Consider the following 24,366-nt stretch of genomic DNA (forward strand, 5'->3'; position numbering starts at 1 on the left):
TTTTTAATTGGGGAAAAATACACATAACATTTACCATCTTAATCATTTTTAAAGGTACGGTTCAGTGCACCCATCATTATCACCCATCTCCAGAACATCTTGCAAAGCTGAAACTCGGTACCCATGACACAGTAAATTCCATTCACCTCTTCCCCTCCACGGCCTCTGGCAGCTACCATATTACCCTCTGAATCCATTGACTTGGCTACTCTGGTCCCTCACAATAGTGCAGTCATACAGTATTGTCCTTTCAAGACTTGCTAATTTCATGCAGCATAACGTCCTCAAAATTCATCTATGTCGTAGCGTGTGTCAGCATTTCCTTCCTTTTCAAGGCTGAATAATATTCCATTATGTGTACATACCCCATTTTGTTTATCGCTTCATCTGTTGATGGACACTTGGTTTGCTTCCAACTTTTGGCTCTTAAGCTGGTTTTTAAAAACTTGCATTTGCACAGAAATTTTAAAGAAAGTTTGAAAGTACTTTTCCGTATATGATCTTGCTTTATTCTATGTATCTTCTTCATTGCATTTGGAGAGAAATTCATAGGGTTATTATTTTACAAGTTTTGAAAGGGAAGTACATCACGAAAGGTGGGGAAAAAAAAACGCAAAGCCTGCCACAGCAAACGGGTCTGTGCAGAGGCCTTATGGAAGGCGAGGAAACTGAAGAGGCTCCCAGCTCTGTTCTCCTGGGGCAGCGCTGGGTGTTGGATTGCCCTTGGCACAGGAAAGAAGTCCAGTAGCGCGTTGGAACAAGCAGGAGAAGGAGGGGCTTGCCTAGATCCGGACATTTACCATCTGCTTCCCTGTTGTACAATCACAGGCAAAAAAATAAAATAGGTTCAATATTGCTATACTATAAATGAGGTCCTAACACAAAGAAAATCAACTCCCGTGTAATTTGTTTGTTAAACCTGACATTTGTATAATACAGGATGAGGGAGAATCCCCCACCCCCATGGTCATCCCTATTAGAGGGAAGCTTCTATGGAATTAACAATTAGAGAAAGCAACTGAAGAACATGACAAGTATTTGTTGAGCTCACCAACCTGTGTTAGTCATTCAACGAACACTTTCAAGGGCCCGGTAGGTATTAGCTCTTTCACGTGGGTGGTCGCACCTTGACCTTGCAAGAACCCGCCCTGGCAAGCCTGGGTAGTCGCAGCGAATAGGGTTAGGACCAGGCACAGTGCTGAGAGCAGCAAAGCAATTGGGGGCCTGGCCTGGCTCCACCATGACAAGCTGTAGCACCTGCAGAAGTGACTTTGCCCCCCCTACGTTTCAGTTCCCACATTTCCAAAATGAGGCCCGTAATAACGTCCAGCGCCTAGAGCTGTGACAAGGATGGGACGAGATAAAGCAGGCAAGCTGGTGAGTTCGATGCTGGTCAGACAGCTGACGCCCAGTGTGCTTCAGCCTTTATTACATACAGTGTACCTGCCCGCCGACCCCACGAGGCATCTATTCCTCATAGGCCCATTTCCCGGATGAGAATACAGTGGCTAAGAGCGGTTGAATAAATGTCTGAGGCTGGCGTGTGGGTGATCACAACAGGACTGGTATTCAAAGCTGGTGTCTGGTTCTCCAGATCCTGGCTCTGCTCCATTTTACAGCTGTCCGTGAAGCTAGAGCCCGGCCCAGGAAGTCTGCGAGGAAGGATGACAGTGTGCTCTAACGTCAGGGGACGCACCTGCGTGTGGCTGTCCCTACCGCGGCAGGGGGAGGCCAGGGGCGTCCTTAGTAGCAGCTGCCTACTGGGTACTGAACCTGGACACCCGAGCTCTCGATGAGCCATGCCAGTTACCTGGGCCACACTCATTTGCGATCCCCAGACCTTTCCTCTGTCTTCACGCCTGCACCCCCTGGTCCCCTTTCTCGTCTCTCTCACCCCCTCTTTGCCTTCCCCTCTTCACTTTCTTCTCACCTCCTTCCTCTCTTCCTTCCACGCAGCCTCATTTGGAAGGGAGCTAAATTAGTCTGTGTTCGTTAACGAAGGCGTTAAGTTTCCTGTTCTGAAGTTTTAAAAGCAAATGAATCGAATTTTTAGGCCAGGCTTTTAAAAACTTCAAGCAACGGTGGCCTGGAAAATATTTTAGAAGGGAAAGCAAATCTAGCAAAAGGTTCATTGTGGAATCTAAAGGGTAAATAGGTGGGAGTTCCCTGCAACATTCTCTCGAGTTTTCTGTACGTTTAGGAATTTTCATGATAAAATGTAGTGGTGGTGGTTGAGGGGGGAATCAGTGGCTTTCTAGTTGCCACTTTCAACTAATTTCTGTTGAGAGGAGGGCTGGGACAATGGCCTCAAAATAAGAAAAGGTTTCTCGTCCGTCCGTCCTGGGGGAGCGTATTTGGAGGTGGGAGGGTAGGGCTTCCCAGTGTTGGTGTCTCTGTTGGAAGGGAAATCATGGAGGGGCTCACCCAGGGCTGACAGTCAAGCCAGGCATCTTGGAACAATGCCGGGCAGGGGCAGACATTCAGCTGTTGGCTTTTCCAGAAGCCTCCCCAAAAGCTTTCACCTCAGGCAAGAGAATATGAGAACTGAACTCATATAAGTGGCTCAGATCCCTTCCTAAGAGAAACAGTCATAGGTTCGTAGTGTCTGGAGGACCCCATCCTGTTCTTTCCCTCCCTGTCTGTGGGTCCACATCACCCTGAATGATAGGCAGCACCTCCAGGTGCCCGAATCCCAGAACCAGCCCAGGACTGAAGGTCCTGCTGCAAAAGATGACCGTGGCATATTGGGCCAGGCTTATTCGGGAAAGCTCACAGTATACTTTCATGGCAGCTGCTACCAGACTTCAGAGCTCAGCGGAGCTGCCGTCCGGATGCACTTTTCTGAGCTGTACCTCCACAGACGAATTGTCCTCTGACTATAGCCCTATGGAGCAAATTCCAGCAGCAATATACGCCTGGTGGGCTGGGGGAGGGCAAGCCATAAACTCTGCTCCCTTCCTCCTTGACATACGTGACACACGCCATCTCAGAGGGGCCTGCGTGATAATGCAACACAAACACTAGAAATTCACTAGGCCAGCTTGTCGGAGCTTCCGATCAGAAACAGCCCCCCGAGAGGAGACTGGTCAGATAAACGACAGCACGGCCCCACAACAGAAATCTGTGCGGCATCTTTTTTAAAAAGGGAGAGAGTATTTAGGTATTGACAAGGAATGATCTCCAAGCTACATTGCTACCTGGGAAAAAAAAGGGAGATACAGAGCGGTGTATATCGCATGTGCCCGTTAGAGGGGTTGAAAATCTATACCTGTCTGGTCGCAGGCGTAAGAATACTTTTGGCTGGATGTACAAGAGTGAGGTCGCCTCGGGAGGTGAGGGCAGGGGCAGGTGTAAGATGAAGAATCATATTCACTAGATATTATATTGTGTTATTTGACGTTTTATTATATGCATATTTTCTATTTAAAAAGATATATTCCGGGGACGCCTGGGTGGCTCAGTTGTTGGGCATCTGCCTTCAGCTCAGGGCATGATCCCGGAGTCCTGGGCTCGAGCCCCGCATCGGGCTCCCTGCTCCACCGTGAGCCTGCTTCTTCCTCTCCCACTCCCCCTACTTGTGTTCCCTCTCTCGCTGGCTGTCTCTCTCTCTGTGTCAAATAAACAAATCCTTTAAAAATTTTTTTTAAATAAAAAAATAAATAAAAAGATATACTCGGGGCGCCTGGTTGGTTCAGTCGGTGGAGCCTGCGACTCTTGATCTTGGGGTTGTGAGTTCGAGCCCCACCTTGGGTATAGAGATTACTCAAAAATAAAATCTTAAAAAAATAAAAGATATACTTACATGAAATAAGTAAAAACAGAACCAGATTCTCAAAGCAACAGCCTTGGGACTGTCTTACTCGCTCCCTTTTGTAACTGACAGGCGAGTCCCAGGTAATTAATTCAAGGTTGAGCCTGGAGGAATGCGAACAGTGAGGCCCTGCCAGGGAGACCCATCCCCCACAGCCCGCAGCGCAGCGGGTCTGTTCTGGAAACTGCGCCACCCCTGTCACCACCAGTGCCCCAGGGCAGGCTCCCTTGGGCACTTGCAGTTCTAATTTCTGATTTCCAGGCAACGAGTTTCCCAAGAGGGGAGGAAAAGAGGCGGGGGAACGCAGCCAGGTTGGAGTTGAGAGGGGAAGGTGTGGCCTGCTCAGGTCCGTGTGAGTGTTTCCAAACGCGCCTTTGGCAAGAGTCCCTGGGGGTCATGGAGCTGTGGTCTCTCACATTCCGACTCCTGAGGACACTTAGACCCTAGACTTTGACGGCGAGTTGCCTGGGCTTCCTTCCCATCCTGGCTCGACCCTTGACTGGCTGTGGGACTTGGGACCTAATAAATTTTCTTAGTTTCAGTTTTCTCATTCGACAGGTAGGATGGGGCCCCTGGCTGGCTCAGTCCGTTGTTGAGCGTTGGACTCTTGATTTCAGCTCAGGTCGTGGTCTCAGGGTTGTGAGATCAAGCCCCATGTCGGGCTCTGTGCTAGGCATAGAGCCTGCTTGGGATTCTCCCTCTCCCTCTGCAACTACTAGCCCCCCCCCCAAAAAAAAAAACAAAAAAAAAGTAGGAGGGAAGGTGGGGATGGGGAGAGAATAATGCCGCTAAAGATGTCATGAACTGGTTGTTGAAACTAAGCTTTCAATGAACGTTGCCTAGTTTAGAAAGATCATAGACTGGAGCCAGGGTGCCTGAGTTGAAATCACCTGTACCGGTTTTGTGATTTTTGGAAAAACAATTTAACGACTGTGCCTCAGTTTATTCATCTGTAAATAGGCACAATAATAGTACCTATGTGATAGGGCTTTTATGAGATATAAATAAGTCAACACTTGTAAAATGCTTAACCTTGTGCCTGGTCTATAGCAATTTTTGAGCTGGAGAAGGTCTTAATCCAACCTTTTATTTTTAGTAATGAGGAAAGTGGTTCAGAGAGGGACTTGCCCAAGAGTGGACTGTTTATTAGTGATAGAGCCAGGAGTAAAACCCAGTGTCTCAACGCCCAGTCTGGAATATTTTCCACTATTTACTTTAGGCCAAAATGTTTTCTTACATCCCAGCATAAAATTAGAAAGAAGTGAGGAAAAAGCTGTTTTGGATCAAATAAAACAATATTGGGTTCAAATTCAGGGTGTGGCCACAGCCAAGTTTCCTGACCTCCCTAAATCTACTCTTCCTTGGGAATAAGATGAGGATAAACATATGAACCTCCTTGTGCTGTTGTGGTAAATGCATGATGCCTGGCACAGAGCAGTTCCCAATAAATGGTAATTATAACAATACTGAGTAACAAGTGATGGATGCCTGGGTGGCTCAATCAGTTAAGCGTCAGCCTTGGGCTCCGGTCATGATCCCAGGGTCCTGGGGGGGAGCCCTGAGTTGGCCTCCCTGCTCAGCGGGCAATCTGCTTTTCCCTCTGCAACCCCCCAGTCATGCTGTCTCTCTCTCAAACAAACAAATAAATAAATTCTTAAAATAAAACAAACAAACAAACAAAAAAACAGGTGATAGCGTTGTTAGGCTCAGCAGTTCCACATACGTGGGTAGAGGGCTTTTACTCCTCATTCTTCCAGGGGATCGCAAATTCCTGATCCCAGTTTAGGAATAATAATAATATTAGATAATAATATTAATGGATAATAATTAATGATACAGACTCATTTTGGGCAATTATTATTAAAACAAATTGGAAATGTAAGGATAAGCTCTCAAATATTGGGGGTAGGGATGAGTTGGTTTTAAGGCATGTGGCTAGGAAATATCATGGCCAAGAAGGTTGGTTTCTAAGTTGAGTAATAATATTTCTGATCCAAAGTAAGTCCGGCATCATCAGGAACATGTAAACGAACCCCACAATGTGAAACAACTCCACACCCGTGAGAAGGACTAAAATCTGAAACACTTGCTAATTACCAATTGCTAGTACGGATGGAGTATCTGGAACTCTCATTCACCACTGGTGGGAGCGCAGAATGGTGAAAACCACTCTGGAAAAACAGTTTGGTAGTTTATCTTATAAAGTTGACCATAATCTTACCATATTAGTTATCTATTGCTGTCTAGCAAATTCCCCCCAAATTTAGCTGCTTAAAATAGCATTCATCTTTTTCCCCCCTTTTTAAGAAGTCTCTCAGAGTGTCTGTGGATCAGAAATTGGGACAGGGCACAGTTTGGTCCACCATGTCGGGGCACAGCTGGAAGACTGAAGGCGGGGGTGTGAGCCCCTGAGGGCTGGTCTACCCACATGTCTAGAGATGAGGTTGGTGTTGGCTGGAGACTGTTGTCTGGAATATCCTCACATGGCTTCTCTGAGTGGCACAGGCTTTCCCACAATGCTGTGCCTTGGTTGTTTCCCAGGGCAAGCCTCCCAAGAGAGGAGAGGGGGGAAGGGAGAGGCAGGAGAAAGAGAGAGAGATATAGAGGTAGGGAGAGAGAAAGACAGAGTGAGAAGACCTGAGAGCAGTTATCAAAAGAATTATCAAAAGTTATCATATCTTACCCATTTCTAAATCCTCACAACGGCTTCCAACCTGGTAAGTAATCTTGTAATTAAGTAAGCGAATTCTTCAAAATGGGAGTGTTAACCTGTGGGGTGGTTGATTTTATTTGTCAGCTTGGCTGGGCCACAGTGCCCAGATGTGTGGTCATTATTCTAGATGTTTGTGGGAGGGTATTTTTGGACGAGCGTGACATTTAAGTCAGGGAACTTGAGGTACAGCAGATTGCCCTCCACAATGTGGGTGGGCCTCATCCAATCAGTTGAAGAACAGAAGAGCACAAAGACGGACCTCCCCCAGCAAGAGGGAATTCTGCCAGCAGATAGCTTTCAGATTTGAACTACAACATCGACTCTTCCTGGGTCTCCAGCCTGTCAGCTCACCCACCAGATTTTGGACTTGACACCCTTTATAGCCAGATGAGCCAATTTCTTGAAACGAATCTCATTCATTCATTCATTCATTCATTCTCTCTGCTTCTCTCTCCATATATATATATATATACATACATATATATACATGTATATATACACACACTCTTGCTTCTGTGTATCTAGAGATCCCTGACTAATACTAATACAACTGGTTTCCTAGGTATCACCAAAACCAAGGCTTCTTGTTCAGAAGTTTCTGCCCTTCATTCATAACTGCAAATGGGGTTTTCATTTAAAATATTTCCCGTGCTACTTCGTAATAGCAGACAATGGACCCCTAACACACAGCATTGACACGGTGGCCGTAAAACCTCGCAGCCAGGCGGCGGTTCTCAGTGGTTTTCCAAGGAGGACAGGAACAGCAGCCATTACATGGCTCATCGGTAATCTGCTGCGAGAAAGCTCACTCATCAGGGCAGAAGTAAATCTTTCATTACTGGAAAATGTGAATCAACTCAAGTGAAACAGGGTTCTGTCAGCTTATAAAACTTAATTATGTTTCTAACTCCCTAAATTCACCCAAGTAAAGATGTTTGAAAATACCTACCTTCCACTTTGAACTGACGGAAAATGAATTGCGAGAAGGCAAACGTATACAACAGGTTAAGAAACGTCTGGATTTCTCCACTGTCTTAAGAGCGTGTGCTTTCCACTTTTATGTCAACTCGGCCTCAAAATGGCTCCGTTTCCCCTTAGACACCAGACCACAGAAAACCCTCCACTTTCCAGAGAAGAACACCACCACCACCCCCCACCCCAAGAAGAGCAAATGGAGGGGAAGAAAAAAGAAATCAGTACGTGGCTAAGATTTCCCCCCTCGTGGAGTTAAGGAAAACACTTGGGGGTGAGGACAAAAGCTCCCTTGTTTAAGCGCTTTCCCAGCTGCACTTCAACTAAATATATCCTGGGCAGAGTGTTTTCATCTCTCCACCCCTCTCCTGGAGCCAATCACGCGGTGACAAACAGCCCCGAGGCCCCCTGGGACTGGCACGGCAGAGGTCCTGCCTTGGTGACAGGCTTCACCTTCCCGTCCAGCCCCGGCCTGCTCCGCGGCCGCCCTGCTTCCCCGGAGGCCGCGGGGAGCCCGAGCCTTGGGCTGCCTGAGCCCTGTCTCTGCTCGGGCAGGAGGCCCGCAGGGGTTAACTCTGGCGGCCTCTGTCTGGAATTCAGGCACCACCTGGGCTGACAGCATGAATGACTCATTGTTTCCCCTACGAAAGTCTGAGGAGTGCTTCTTGGTGTCAAAGTAAAATTGTTTTTTTTTTCCCTTTCGACATAACCAATTTTCTAAAACTGAGTATAGAACTGGAAATCTGGAGAGTGTGTTTCTTTCTGCAGCCTCCGTAGCCAAGGTTACTGCGTTGAGTTGGTCTGCGGGGACAAAGGATTTAAATTTACTGTCTACAAACAGAAAGAGGCCTAAAGCCAGGGGTCCTTTTATTTACAGCTTGCGCGACAGGCCTCTCACACAAAGCAAACTTGGTTGAAACCTCTCGTCTGCCTAAACCAGTGGTCGGACCGGGTTCAGTATTCAGCTTTGTATAAATGGAAATTGTGACTGGTCGTTTCCCATAGCCACATTGGGGGCACGCATGCATCGAAGCCCATCTGATGAGTCCTCCACACCCCATTAACACGGTGTGTCAGTGATTGTGCCCCACCTCGCATTTCCCTGTGTGGTGCCCCTCTTTGATGTCAGCAAGTTTTATGCGCCTTGGGAAACTGGATTGGTAGATTTTCCTGGACTGGGGGATCTTTTGCCTTCCGTAAGTACGTCTCGGCCCCCAAGCCCGAGAGCCAGACTGCACAGGCATTGTACCACCTTTCTGCAAATGCGTCTCGTACAACACATATTGAACTCGTGTTTCTACGGCCTCTTCCACCTACTTACCTATGGTCTAGGTATTTCTAGGAAAATATTCAAAAGGAAGATGTGGGAAAATGAAATGAATATAGAAAGGCAAGGGGGAAAGTCCTGTGTGGATTCAGGATCCAGGTTCTAACTCAAATCTGGGAGGTTAGCACGCAGCAGAGTGTTTTCCGCATCAAGTTAAGTAACGGCCCTGAATAAGATTCCAAGTCCGTTTGACTTAGACTAAGGACGAGGACGGTTGGTACTAAAGAAAAGGGAAGATGCATAGGAAATGAAGATTAAATGGGATGATTAATAAGATAGGAGTAGATGCCTTTATTGTGATTGATATCAGTCAGTTCGTGTATCCTTCAAATTTCTGCAGTAAGAGGAGACCGGTTTGGTTTGGGCTGGTTTTCTGTGATACACGGGGCTACTCCATACCATGGATGGAAACTCATGCAGATCCCGAATGAGAAAGAACCAAATTAACAAAAAAATGTTTCCCTCTCTTTCCAACCAACGCTATAATTTAGCAAACTGAGGGTCTTTTTTTTTTTTTTTTGATTGTCAGTATCCTTAAAATAAAGCAAGGTATCAAAATATTTGCAATTACCCTTGTGGAGGCTAACAAAAACCTGCAAAGAGTAAATATTTCTCCATTTTTGTAGACAGGACACAATTATTGCAGCATGCGTCGAGAAACAGCAATAATCAGAGCTTCGGTCTCTCACATCTAACCACAAGTAAATGTGGAGTTCTATGAATGAGGCTGTTTTACACCACATACAAGAAATCTATTTGCCAATGAGCTTCCCTAGCTACCAAAGATTTGTGGTCCTTGTGCCAACCACATCGTGGAGCACGGCTGTTAAAATATCCGGAGGATTGGGGCGCCTGGGTGGCACAGTCGTTAAGCGTCTGCCTTCGGCTCAGGGCGTGATCCCGGCGTTGTGGGATCGAGCCCCACATCAGGTTCCTCCGCTGGGAGCCTGCTTCTTCCTCTCCCACTCCCCCTGCTTGTGTTCCCTCTCTCGCTGGCTGTCTCTATCTCTGTCAAATAAATAAATAAATAAATAATCTTTAAAAAAAAATATCTGGAGGACTGTGATGAGATGTGCAGAATAAACAAGCCCTACTACGTGCAATATGGCTTGGGTTTTCTAACGGAAAACGGAATTTAAATTTCTGGGCAGCTTCTAGGTGCTGAAAGAGTCCATTTATTTCCATTTCTCAGCCGTATAGCCACTTTGCCCTTATCCTTAGGGAGTCTTTTCAGCAAAACACAGTCTTGGGACGCCAACATTGCTTTAGGAGCTTTCTCGTGGCTGGAGGGTTCATTCAGCTTTTCTCAAGTCCAAAGGAAATGCAATTTGCATGGGGGGTAGTTGTTTCTACAAGTGCACAGAACTCTTTCACAATGAGTTTAACACATGTAGAATTCTCTGATGCACCCTTCCCTTATAGAATCCTTCACTTGTTTTTAAGTGGGCCTAAAAGGAAAACTGGGGGTTCTTAAGGGCAGGATATTGTCGGAATCAACTGTGAGACTTTTCCTAAACTGATCTCACCACCAACCACTGCCCCAGCAGCTCCACACATTTCAAAAGGACAAATATAGCCGGGCAAGACAACAATGTAGTGACTTTTAGATCCCAGGCAAGGAAAAGGAGACAGATGACTTGAGGTTTATTTCATGATGTCACAACACGTTCAGAGCGGAAAGAAATACTTTGCATTGGCTCCATTTTATCACTGCATACTCAATAATGCCATTAAAAGACAGCAAACACTCAAGGTGCTTGGAAAGATGCTCTCTACTCCATTAAACTGGTTAGGATTCTTGTTCGAACAATGTCAATCTAAGCTGTGAGAATTTAGGAGGAAGTGATCATTAAAAACCTTTCCTTGAAAAGAAAAGCTCTACTACAATGTTTGTAACCTCTTAAGTATGGTTTAGCTATCTTGATCAGTTTTATGTGAGATGAAATACCAATATCTTCCTCCTTTGTACGTGTATTTGGTGATTCTTATCTCACTTGTGTTTAGAGAGAAAAGACAGTATTTATTTAGATGCTCATTGTGATACGTAAGCACTGATTGCAACAGGACTAGCAATTTTTTCTTATTAGTAAGTTTTACAAAATAGCTCTCAGTTCTATCCATCAAACACTATCCATCTTCAAGTACTGTGGATAATGATCCTCTGAAAACTAATTACCTGCATGAAGTGAACTTCTTTGTTGTGCGTATTCTAGGCCTGTGGAATCTTCGAGAACAAAGCGTATGTACAAATTTACCTCCTTGGTTTTCGTTAAGGTAGCTGCTATAGCAATCTGAGTATCATACACACAGCCATCCCCACCGCAGCAAACGGCAGAAGAGATGTTCAGGGTGAAACTGAAGGACTGGCTACAGGCGACATACTGGAAAGTCTGTTTAAGTAGTTGGATTGAAAAGTTTGGAATCCTAACCATTTGCTGAACTTATTTTTCCTTTCTTTCTTTCCTCCTTTCTTCAAAGAGCTTCGGAGTATCTGCCCTACTGGTCAAAAACTCAACTATCTGCAGGGGCCAGGAAGATAACGTAAATAAACAAAGCAGGTGGGCTTAAGAAAAATAGAGACAGACGTATTTTATGTGCCTCATCAACCCAGAGGCAACTCTACTCCCTCACCACGAAATGGGCTCTCTCCCATTATCCTTGAAAGATGCTTTTGAGTCTTGCTTCCTCTCTTTTGGTACTGAGAAGTATTTTACTCCAAGAAAAACATCAGTGGGCACTCACTTTAATTGATGCCTCATACTTGACTTCAGTGGGAAAGCGATAGGGAGTGGTAAAGGCTGAGGCCAAGTGGAGAGCTCCTGTCCTATCTACGCTGGCTAGTCTCTGCCTGCTGCCATGTGGAAACAGACCCAGGAGGGCCACATCTTATTTTTAGAGAGAAGTCAAGGCCCTGACTTGTATGTAAATCCAGATTTTAAAATGTGACCTGGATTAAAAACAACGACAACACACAAACCCAAATTTTAAAAAGAGTCAAACAGAATAGTTTGGTGAGCTGGGTATGGCCGGGGACTCACCAGTTTGAGATCTCAGATCTGTTCATCTGGGTACCCTCCTGTGAGGTGTTGGGGATTTAAAGATTTTGTTGTTGTTGTTAACAAAGATCTTCTATCTCAAGAAGTTTACGGACTAATATATTAAACATGTCTACACACAGTCTACACACACGTCTATGTGTGTGTCATCATGGCGATGCTACCAAGTGGTCCCGAGCCCAGGGGAGACCAAGTCAGAGGCAGGCTAGGGAGCAGGGAGGCTGGTCCGTGAAGGATTCGAGAAGGAAGGGATGGCTGAGCTGACTTGCTAGTTGAGCAAGGCAAGCAGAAACCTAGAGGAAGGTAGTCCAGTGTCAGGTATCACCACATGCTAAGGCACGGAGGCCTTAGCCAAGCAACCCGAGCCTTTTGTACAAGAAGCTGAGGTACATCAGCGGAGGCTTAAGAGGTGGGGGGAGGGGCAGGTCCTTCCCGTCTGGCATCTCCGAGGCGGTGCAATGAAGAGGGAGGACCGAAGAGTTCAGACTGAACTCAAAAGTACACGAAAGCCAGTTGTCTGCTTGGCAGTTCTTAGACACATTTTCATGGTCTAGTGCAGCACGCAAATTCACTCAGCATCTGCTAGAAATTAGACGTAATTTCAAAGAAACCAGGAAGTAAGAATTCGAATCAAAATAGAAAACGTAACTCTCAGCGTTAGGTAATGCTTCTCCTGCCTTCCTACTATCTGACTCATTATTATGTCTAGGGAAAAGGTGGGCTAGTGAGGTGAAAATCTGAACGCAAGTAGACTCTTCGATTGGAAAGAGCTGACCTGAGTTGTCTCTGTACCTTGTGTCAGGGTAAATATAAATTTAAATACGTAAATTGCCCTAGTACAGAAAGCGAAAGAGATTCCCCCCTCCTCTGCTGCCTTCTTTCCGCATTTACTTTAGAAAATTTGATTGTAAATTATCTGCCCCTTTGAGAAGTATGTAAACCTTTTTTGAAGCTAAATAAGCCTTTTGCCAGCTTTTCAACCCCAGGAATGTCTTTCTCAGTGACCTGGGAGCCATCTCTTTGAAATGTAATCAGGAAGATAGCATCCCTATTTCCCAGTTTCTGTGGGAGGGTAGGAGTCTAACTCGGGTTCCTGGCTCTAAGTGGCAAACCTATCTCCTGTCATAAAGATGTAAATTTACTTTTTCCTTTGGATAGTGCTAATTAGCTCATACAGATTGCCAGCTGCCTATTGCCAAGGTGAGTTGAAGATGAACTATGTGTGACAAACGGTGCTGTCAAGTCCTCTTCCTTGAGAACTAGTTGTTTATTTTGAGAACAGGTACGTAACAGGGTGTATCTGCTTAGCAGTGCAAAAGGGTGACATTTCTTCCTGTCCTTCCGATCGCTCAACGGATTGCCCGTGATGCACATTCCACTTTGGCTGCGTGCTTTCTCTATTCAATAATAAAACTGTTTTCTTTCTCTTCTACTTGTGGAGAGATTTCTTTGGGTTGGCAGGAGGTTTTGTTTTTAATTATATTTCCCCAACACCTGCCACCAAGGTTGGTTGAGTCCGTGTCTTCCAGCTCCGGCTCTGGTAAGCATCTAGATGCCCTGACTGATGCAAGTGTGAAAAGTCTATTCACAACAAAGAGGAACATATTTCAGGGAAAGAGACTTCCACGCTCCTCCCTGAAAGTGCTGCAATTTGAAGACATCATGGACTCCCTGCAGTATTTTCAGAGGCAGTACGGCACAAGGGCAGCCTGGCGCAGGCTGTCCTCACGCTGCCCGGGCTTGAACATCCCTGCCACCATTTACTCGCTGTGGTGCTTCAGGCAACTACTTAACCTCCCGGTGCCTTAGTTTCCCTACCTGTAAAACAGGAGATAAAAGCTATCTCATAGTACCCGCCTCATAGCGCTGTGCTTGGCGTAGTAAAAAAACCTCAAAAGTTAATTAGGATTATTTAGCTGCACTATCCGAAGATTTGTTATAGGCAGAAACACCTCTGGGACACAAAGATGAAAAAAACATAATTCCTATCCCCAGAGGCATTTGTCATCTTATAATGATGATAATGGTACCACGAGATTAATCTGGGTTTAAACTAACCTTTCGAGAAAAAGAAAAACAGAAAAATCAACAGGTATTTTTAAAGGAGCGCGTACACGGCCGGGGGGGGCGGGGCGGGGGATTGCCCTAATTGAGCTCCACACAATTTTATATGGTCTTTAACGTTGAGCGTCAGAATCCATTTTAAATCCAAAAGACTTCTTCCTGCGCTAGTTTAACAGGAAAAAACAGAATTCTTATCAAAAGAAACGAACCTATCTCCAACTTTGACGCCAAAAGCCGTGTCACGGAAAGGCTAAGAGACCATGGCTCACACACCGTGAGGCACTCCCCGATTTTTCTCCCATCCAGACAACCCAACAGAGAGGGCTTTCGTAAAGTTACAATAGTAAATAAATATTGACATTGAACACTCTTAAAGCTACCCATACAATTCTTACTTTCTGCTAAGCTTAAGGGTGTTCAATTGGCTTTGTTCTGGGCACATTAAGACACAACTCGGAGGCCATCTTGGAAACAAAAGGGCGTCGGGGGCCGAGAGTGGAGGAGTCGGTATCCAGGCAACGGGAGGCGCGCGTCGCGCCGCGCAGCCGCACTCCGCCGCACCCCGCGGCCTGCCGCGTGGGCGGGGCTGTCCGGGCCGTGGAAATTTACCGCGGCTGCTCTTAAAGGCACCCTCACATTTCCTACCCGAAGCCCCTGCGCTAGTCGCCCTTGTAAACTAAATTGGGAGGTCTCCATTTTTCTCTTCCTAGAGGATATAATAGTCAGTTCGAAGTTTCTAGGACTAGTCTATAGTTAGGCAAATAATGTCGAAACGAACAGGCTTCCTCATAACCAAGAAAGGGGGAAAAAACCTTCCAAACACCTGAAATATCTAGTCTCGTGTAGAAAAAGCCACTAACCACACAGGAACGGGACAAATTGACAAACTTCAGGAACAAAGTTACATTGTCTATGCAATACGTTTAAAAATGATTGGGCTCTGAGGCAAAGTAAATCTATTTTTGACAGATGTATTGACAAATAACATACTAAAAATTACCAAAAAAAAACCAAACCAAACCAAAACAACCCACCAAGATAAACGTGTTTAAGAGGCAACAGGATGGGTTCAGCGTGGATCAGAAAATTTATCCTCTCTTCATAGATCAGTTTTTACAATAGAATAAATATAAGATTTTTCCTTTCCTTCCTTTGGTCGTCGAAGAACTTTCTTCGTGCGTGAAGCTTTTATGATTTACAAGTTAAGCGGTAGTTTATTGCTGTCTTACTTTTCTGAAAGAACAAATAAATAACACAATTCTCCTGGATTTTGCAACGTAAACATCGAGGATATATTCTACTACACTCCGTGGCTCTGAATTTATTCCCCTTACCAAGCAATATTTACTAGAAGCCATCCTGGAAACAGCAGGGTGAAAAAGAAATATTGGTCTTCCCAAAGTAAAGCTCTTGACATAATGAATGTCTGTTCAGTCCATTTCAAAATTTGAAAGATGGTCCTTCACTCTGTTCCTCCTCTGTTGGTTTGCTGGGTGGTAGTTGTCTTTTCTGTTGCAAACTGCTCCCAGGCATGCCCATTGCCTCCTGTGCTCACGGTCTGACTGCAGACATCACTGTGTCAGAAGGGATCCTCGGGAAATGTGGAGGTGATGTTTCAGTCTTACCGTGGCCCTGGCAAATTGATTTTCCACTCCAGGACTGAGCCATTCTCCCCATGCCTCTTTGTCATACTAAGTCACTTTACATGTCCGCTCCAAGCCGTTTTTAAGAGATCCCCTTTGCTCCCCTAATGTAAATTCTCAAATTCTAATCGTCACTTCTTTAGTAAGTTTTGATGGTTGTTGGTGTTTTTCAGAACTAGCTGTGTTATTTGAATACTCAGGGAATTTTTTTTTTTTTTTTTGCATTAGTGTAAACACATAGGACGATGTTCAACCTGTAATTTTCAAGTTTGGATGTTAAAGAAGGGATGACACTTGTGACATTATCTTACTTTATAAAACTACAGGGAAAACTAATTACATGTAGCAACAAGGTGTATCGTGGAGAGTTGTCATTCACTTGCAAGCCGCAGGGGAATGTGATTTCACGTCATGGGAAATGTTCCTTGGAAACAAAAAATATATGCAGTCGCTGTTGGTGCCTGCATTTTTGGCCTGCGAGGTAATTTACCAGTGCTAAGAGACTGAAATCTGAAAATGCCCGTTTTCAGATCAGATGAGGTTTCTAACTTTTCAAATAGTCTTGTCGTGCAAAGCCTGGTGTGTAAAAATACTTAATGGCTGCTGAGCTGGCCAGGGCAGGTACCAGGGCTTGGCAGTGTGGCTCCTACACTTCCTCCACCAGAAAGTGGCATTTTACAATGCAAACACCAATTCAAGGTTTCTTACCGCCCAGACCAGCCTGACTGCCCTACCATGCTGACTTAATCTCCTGTTACCTAAGACATACTTCGGAATAGACACCAGAGACGGAGAGAAAATATACAGAAGATTCAAAGGGAAGGAGTCACATGGATCTTCCCTCGCAGATTCAATTCTATTAAGTGGCTAAGAGTCTAAATGACTACACATTAGAATCTAACTCTGATGGTTAAAATATAATGAAGGAGTTTTGGAAAGAGGCAAAGTTTTTAAATGTGTAAAAAAAATTCTAGTAAGCTAAACTGGGAGATTTGGGTTATTTATTTCATAGAGACGATAAGATTGCATAGTTCATAAAATTCTCTAAGAAGAATTAAATGGGTCTGAACACAGGAAGGTAGGGTTTGGGAATTCAGCCTCTGTGGTAGGGTTGCCAGATAAAATATGGAACATCCGGTCAAATTTGAATTTCTGATAAACAATGAAGATTTTTGTTTTTTTTAGTAAAAGCAATATTTGGGGCATAACTACACTAAAAATATTGTTGTTTATTGGAAATTTGAATTTAACTGGGCAACTTGTATCTTTATTTGTTAAATCTGGCAGTCCTGTTTTAAGGGACTTAAAAAGGACACATATAATTAGGTCTTTCCACCTGCATTAGAGTGGTAACCACTACTTAAAAGCTCCTGGTCCAAGATGCCAGGCTGAAGTGTGAATGTGACACACACGGCATACAGCTACGTTGCCCCAAATAAGTAAACAGATGGCTATCACGTGCAGCCCATCAAAATATCGTGAGCACTTACTATTACCTTGTTCATTCATCCATTCATGCAACAATTATTTATCGAGTGCCTGCTATGTGTTAGGCATAAATTCCAAGACGAGTAAGATGATCAAGGTAAAAATCCCTGTCTTTTGTCAGGTGAACTAACAGGCGAAATGATAATTGCAATAAATGACTAGTGATCATGCGTTTGATCAGACAGCCATAGGAACATCAAGTTTATCTGACAAAGGCAGGGTAAAAACAGGAAGGCTTCAAAGGGGAAGTGCCTTTGGAAGGAGGCTACCCTCACCACTATACCATCAACGTGAAGAGGAAGTGCCTTTGAATGATGGAGACTGAGCGGCCAACGTTGGAAAGGACATTAGTAGAGGATACTGCACGCTCAAAGGCAAGGAGTTTGTAGAGACTGTGGATTTTTAAAAAACCAAACATAACAGGACAAACCAACAACGGTTACAAAAACAGTGAAAAGTCAAATGTAGTCGGAGCTACAAGAGGGTTTGCTGGGAATGTCTGATAATATAGGGTGGGGCCAGAATATTAAGGTGAGTCTACAAGAGACCAAACTCTCCGGACAACCAGGATAGGATCAGGGCAGCTGCGGGGGAAACCCATTCTAGGCCTTTTCAGTTCTTTCCTTCAAAAGAAAAAAAAAGTGTGGATGTGTTATCATCTGGGGCTGGATCTTTGGAACATAAAAATGAATACAGTATTGGGGTGCCTTGCCGGCTTAGTTGGCTAAGCATCCCATTCTTGGTTTTAGCTCATGATCTCAGGGTCCTGAGATTGAGCCCCGCATCAGGCTTTGAGCTCAACGAAGAGTTTGCTTGTCCCTCTACCTTTGCTCAAGCACTCTCTCTCTCTCTCTCTGGGATAAGTCAATAAATCAATAAATAAGATCTTTAAAAAAAATGAATACAATATCAGACCCAACTTCTAGATGCTCTTGGTTTTCTGGGGAAACCAGTCTCGTAGACAGTCACATTCAATACGATGGGGTGAATTACATTCAAAACCCAGGACATATGAAGGAGGGAGAAATTGGCTGGAAATGGAGGGAGAAAGCCCGCCAAGGCTTCCCAAAAGAAAAGAGGCTGGAATTAAGGTTTTTTTTTTTTTTTTAATTTAAAGAAATTTAATATTTTATACAAGTGTTCTGTTCCCAACAGAACAAAGAAATAGACAGTGAAAAAGAAATCTTTCCTCGCTCAGACCCTTGACTGCCCATCAGAGGCAACTACCACCATTTCATCAATATAAATATAAATGTACCACCCCCCTTCCTTCTTTTGGACAAATGGAGGTGTCTTCTCAACTTTTATTTATTTATTTATTTATTTATTTATTTATTTATTTATAGGGTTTTATTTATTTGTCAGAGAGAGAGAGAGAGCGCGAGAGAGCACGCGCAAGCACAAGCAGGGGGGCGGCAGGCAGAGGGAGAAGCAGGCTCCCTGCCGAGCAAGGAACCCGATGTGGGGCTCAATCCCAGGACCCTGGGATCATGACCTGAGCGGAAGGCAGATGCTTAACTGACTGAGCCACCCAGGCGCCCCTCTACTCAACCTTTATATCCCAATTTTTTTCATGTAACGATATATTTTGGAAATTAGTACTTGTAGAGCTACTCACTTCTTTTTAACAGCCCGATACTATTTCCTAATAGGGATAAATTAAAATTTTGATACCAGTGCTCGATTGGACATGTAGGGTTTTACCATCTTTTGCTATTACAAACAGTATTTTTAGATACATTCCCTTTGGGCCCCATGGGTGAGGATATCTATAGGATACATTCCTAGAAACAGAATTCCTGGATCCACAGGCTGGTGCATGTAAATTTTGATAGCTTTTGTAAAAATTTCCCTTCAAAGGAGTTACATCAGTTTATACTTTCATCATCAGGATATTAAGGTTTGAGTTCTGATGCATGAGTAGGAGTTTGCCAGGCAGATAAAAGAGCTACGCGTATATTTACAGGGAAGACTGGTACAAGGAACAGCAAGCCGCTCAGGGGGCTAGGCAGGCCTGCTGCAGACCGGTCAGGAAGCGACTGGCCAAAGAGAATGAGGAACCGAGGGCAGTTAGAGGATGGATTGAAGAAGTAGAGGGATTAAGAATCAATGCCTTCTACTGACGGCTTATTTGTGCCCGGCGCTACGATAAGCACTACGTACTGACCATCATTTAATTTTCACAAGAAAGAAAGACATAGCTCCAAGTGACAGGGAAGGAAGCTGAGGCCCAGACATGTCATCCTGCCCGAGGTCACAGTTTGTAAATCACAGAACTGAACCCAAGTCCAGCTTCCTCTGGCTCCTAGGCACTGGTTGTTAACTACTGCTCCACGGAGCCCTGAAAGAATGAGAACTTGAGGGCTATTAGATGGGGGACAGAAGGAGATTTGGGGGAGACTAGACGGTAATGATGCAACTGTCGACAGAGCCCTAGTCCTGCTGGAATGTGCCCACAACTTGGCGAGGTAGCAATGTAGACTCTGGGGTCTAAAGTCTAGGACACGAGACAACCTGGATTCCTTCTATTATTTCTGGCAGGGCTGACTCAAGAGGCAAGTTGACAAGACCTCCGCCTTTCACTGTGGCCACTAACTGTACCTGAGAGTGGAATCTGGATGTTTTCAAGATTAAAGAATATTAAATACTTTTTAAGTATTAAAAAATATATTTCTTCTGCTTCTCCTCCTTCTTCCTACTCCCATCCCCCTTCTTCATTTGTATCAGCAGCAGATTTTAAACTTCGGCTCCAAGGAGACAGGTTTCTAAGAGCTATATAGCTCTCAAAAGCTGCTCAAAGTCATTTGTCCCTTAAAAGAACTAACATGTAAAATATTCATCCATTTGCTGTCTTGGGTATCATCTATGAAATCTGAATGATAAAGCAAGAAAAATCTAGCGCTGTTTTTGAAAGGATTACAGTGAATGAATCTCTAATAACAGGTTTTAATCTCAGATACACAGCGCTGGTACAACTAAAAAAAAATCTTTGCATGTTTATTGCTGTTTATCTGTAGAATCAGACTATTAAGTAGCTGGTCTCAAAAATGATAGTCCCAGAGATAAGCCTCTGCGCTGGGGTACTGTCACCACAAGGAAGACTTCTAGAATAATGATTGCCATGTATGGTAGCTCTTCAAGTTCCGAATCTGTTTGAATAAATATTCTTAACAAACGGTGTTCTCTCTTCTAGTGGAATGGATCTTATTCCAAGTTTAGTAATTAGGACTTCATTTAAACAGAGACTAGGGCTGTTTAAAGTATAGGGGTGACTAGAAAGGATATTGCTCCCGGGAAAGACTGTCACATTCTCTGAGGTAATTTTGAGGTGATCATGGAAGGGCTGCTGATTGATACGTACCCATTATTCATACATTTGCCTTATTCCTTTTTACTTCTCGGCGTTCTCTAAACGATTCTGAGAGAGAAGAATGATTGTAGCAAACAGTTTAATTTTGGAAGAACAGACTACACAGAATGGTTTCCTGGTAGGGAGTATCCGAGTATCATTACACTGATCCAGAGAAACCTTCCATCTACTATGCCTGTCACCTGGCTTCCGACAGAGCTGTTTTTCCTGTCCCTGTGGATAAAGGTCTAGCAGCGTATCCGCAACAAAACAATTGGAAATAACGAAAAAAAATGACGATCTATGATGGTGAGAGGCCTTTAAACTGAAAAAGCCCACAATCCCTTAGTTCATTTATTTTACAATAAGAACTACAAAGTTGATATACTTGGCTCGCACTGGAAAGAAAACTTCAGCAATCAATTTCTTCTGTGTCACATCTATACATAGAACTGAAGTAGTTACAAAGAAAAGAGGTTTCTGTGTTTCTAACAGGTGGACAGCAAAAGGACTCCTTTTAAATGTTTAACTTAAACATCCATGTCTGGTACTTATTAGACACACATCCATATCAAAAACAATACACCAAGAATAAATGATTTAGAACTAAAACAAATAAATTTAGAGGGGAGCAATTCAAGTACAGGAGATGGGATCTGACCTCAGGTGTCATGCTGAGGTGCGGTAATTAGAACGTTCAAGAACACCATCAACTCAGTAGTTTGGGGAGTCAAATATGTACCTACCAACAAACCTTAAAAAGTTCAGATTCATCGTAAACTTTATTTTACAAAATCTGAAAAGCTTTTTGTACAGAAGTATTCACGTCAATGTTACCTACAAGGGCAAAAACAGGCAAACAAAATTGGTGTTCGATAGTAAGAAAAATAGTTAATGGTTAATTCATCTGATAGAATATTATGCAGGCTCTAAAAAGCATTAACATTCTTATCTGACATAAAAAAAATGTACGTCATACATGGCTAAATACAAACCGTGAGTTACCAAACCAGGTACAGTGTTACTTTAAGACAAATACAGACAATTTGCTTAACAGTGGTTATTCCTTGATAGTGGCGTTCTGGGGGATTTTTTTTCTTTGTATTTTTCTGTACTTTTCATGTTTTCTATTGGACATAATTTGCTTTAGTAATATAAACTAAAACAATATTTTATTCTAAAATTAAAGTACATTTTTTCCTTTTAACAGGAAGGCAGTGTTAATAAAATTCTTGGAGGCAAACAACTTAAGGCCTGGAGATATACTAATTCTTTGCTCAGTGGTATTTGCAGAAAAAGCTGCCCAAAATCTGAATCACGTTTACATAGGAGACAAAAAAAGGAGGCAATCACTGCAAAATATAAACACTAAATGGGGCAGGCTCCCTTTCACAACATGCAATTAGGGAGCTGCAATCTTTTCCTAGGCTGAGGGGAGAGAGGGTCCTTACACCTCCAGGTTAAAGGATCCTTCGGAAACAGTCCTGCCCCTTTTTGTAAAATGATGGCCGAGTCTGCAGTGAAACCTTGGAAGGCATGGATACAAAAATGAGTGGCTGAAGGGAAATTCTCTGGAACCTGTGCTTGAGTCAAAAATCTGCATTTAAATCTTAAAATAAAGGCCTTGAGCATTCTTTTCCCCTCTTGACCACATTATGCCGTTTCTAGCCTGTCACTTAATAGCCACGCAGTTTTGATCCCACCACAAGCGTTAAAACGCCTTCCAGACAGAGGAAACCATAAGGGCTCCTTTGTAAACAAAGTAATGTCTTTCCTGAGCTTTGTCACTGTAGCGTGCCCTCACTCGGGGCCTTATTACATTAAGAAATCTTTACTAATTAAACCTCCCAAACCTTTGGGAGGCAAGTTTTATTTAGAAACAACCTCCCCCTCAACAGTCACGTCATTTCACAGACTTGCTAAATGACCTCACAAATTACCAAGAATGAGAGCATCTGAAACATAAAGACCACGACAAATTTATAAATAAATCCAAGGACAAACGTCTCCTTGATTCTAAATATACCACCACAAGCAGCATGGCCTGTGTTAACTATTTTTACCCACACTGGCTTTTCTGCGTCTCAACCTCATGTAAAATAAAACGGTGAGTTAGGAAAATCGAGCCGGGGAAATTGTCCAGGCAGAGACCGAACGGCTCGGTCTCCCAGCTCCAGATTCATGCACAAGAAGGGGAAGCTGCAGGCCTTCGTCTAAAAGCCATGAACACCAGGCGATTTTGCCTTCTTTTTTCCTGCATTGTGTGACACATAACCACCGACATCTACATTTCTTTCTACGAGGCGAACGATAGTAAACAACAGAGCTGCGGCCTCTGACACACTCGCGGTCCCTGCGCAGCTCCCGTGTACAAACGGGTCACACGCATTCCAACGACACTTGGACAGGGCGGGGAGGCCACTCTCAAGCCTAGGGCACGGAGGGTTCGGTCCCCCCCCCCCCCCCCCCCCCCCCGCCATCAAGAGGGATGCAGTTCTAACTCTGAACAAAGGCAGGAAACGGGTCATCGAAACTGCTGGAAACAGGAGGGACTGCATTTCGAGCCAACTACAGCTCTCCTGGCTCTATCTGCCGCCCCTAACCTCTCCCTCCGTTAAGAAAACGCCCTGAAGAAGGCGTTTCTGCTGTCCTAGTTCGCAGAGAGCTGCAAACGCTGGGACAAAAAACCCCAACAACCCCAAAGCAAAAAAACAAAAACAAAACACCCACAAAAACCCAGGACAGTGACAGGGATGCAGGGCCTGCGGCTTCATGCGAACGCACCGCAGTGACCCTCGGCGACGCCTAGCGCCCGGGCTCCACGGCCCAGCGCGGTTGCTCGCGTCCCAGGGCAAGCTAGGCGGGGCCGAGGGCCGGACAAGGGAACTGCGAGCCCCATCTCCCGCACCCCGCTCCGCGCATCCGCCGGGTCCAGCAAACGCCGCCGCTCTTTATGGGACCCGCGGGCTCAAGGGCACCAGAAAACCCCGCCCCCCGCCGCCATTTTGTTGTTTTCTCCGGTCCCTCCCGGCCGCGCACGTGGCGCGTCGCTGCGGAAGCCAAGGCACCGCCCCCACTTCCGGCCATACCGGTTCCAGCCGGCCGCGGCCCGCAGACGCGCGACTGCCCCCTGGCGGCCTTCCGCGCCCGGCCGCGCCCGGCCCCGCCCGCCCCCGCCGCCATTTCCTCCCCTGCAGGCCGCACGTCCGCGCGCGCAGCCAGTCCCGAGCGTCACGGGGCGCGAGTGGGCGGGGCTCCGGGTGTGCCGGGTCCCGTGCGCCCACGTGGCGCTTGGGTTTAACCGGGGTCACCTGCATCCTTGCACGCAGTTTGAACAGTAAGCGACACAGTTGCATGGAGGGGTTTCGGTACGCGGTGCTCGGTGTATGAGGTCTCTGAAGCAGGAGCCCCCGTCTCAGTGTTCAGATGTGGCTGCCCTCGACCCGCGGGTCCCCGGGGTGGGGGCGCTGGCTCGCGTGTCCTGGGGGATCCCCGCCGTCCCAGCTGCCCCAGTTTCTTTCGCGCTTCATTTCTTGAGCGTGTGCCAGGACGGAGGCCGTGCACTTGCTGCATCTTCCCTAACCTGCACGGCAGCCTTTGCGATGGGAGTTGTTCCATTTATTACGAGATAAGAACACTGAAGCTCAGAGAGTGATTTGCTCCAGTGGCAGGACCTGCCAGTTGTAACCGCAGGCATCCCAAGTTCCCGCTCTGCCGTGAGGTTCCCAAGGGACTCTCTGGCCAGCAGCTCCTCCAGCATTAGGAGCTGGTGGGATATGCAAATTATGGGGTCTTCACCAGACTTTCCAGATTGGAAACTTGGGGGGAGGCAGGAGGCGGTCCGTGACTAGCAAGCACTAGGTGAGTGCGAGGCACGCTAAAGACCCTTGAACAACCAGGCTTTTTGTTGAAGGCTAATATGCCGGGCAGTGTGGCTGGGTAT

The 24,366-nt window shown here is 45.2% G+C and overlaps 1 long non-coding RNA gene across 1 annotated transcript; it reads right to left on the reverse strand.

Moving 5' to 3' along the window:
- LOC130541960 (uncharacterized) lies at positions 1-24,340 on the reverse strand. Its single transcript, XR_008956107.1, has 2 exons — positions 23,735-24,340; positions 1-811 (listed from the first exon to the last, which is right to left on the reverse strand). It is a non-coding gene; the product is annotated as an uncharacterized LOC130541960 (long non-coding RNA).
- Positions 24,341-24,366: the final 26 nt, after the last annotated feature.

This window comes from Ursus arctos, unplaced genomic scaffold (genome assembly GCF_023065955.2).
Source record: "Ursus arctos isolate Adak ecotype North America unplaced genomic scaffold, UrsArc2.0 scaffold_28, whole genome shotgun sequence".
Classification (NCBI taxonomy): Eukaryota; Metazoa; Chordata; class Mammalia; order Carnivora; family Ursidae; genus Ursus; species Ursus arctos.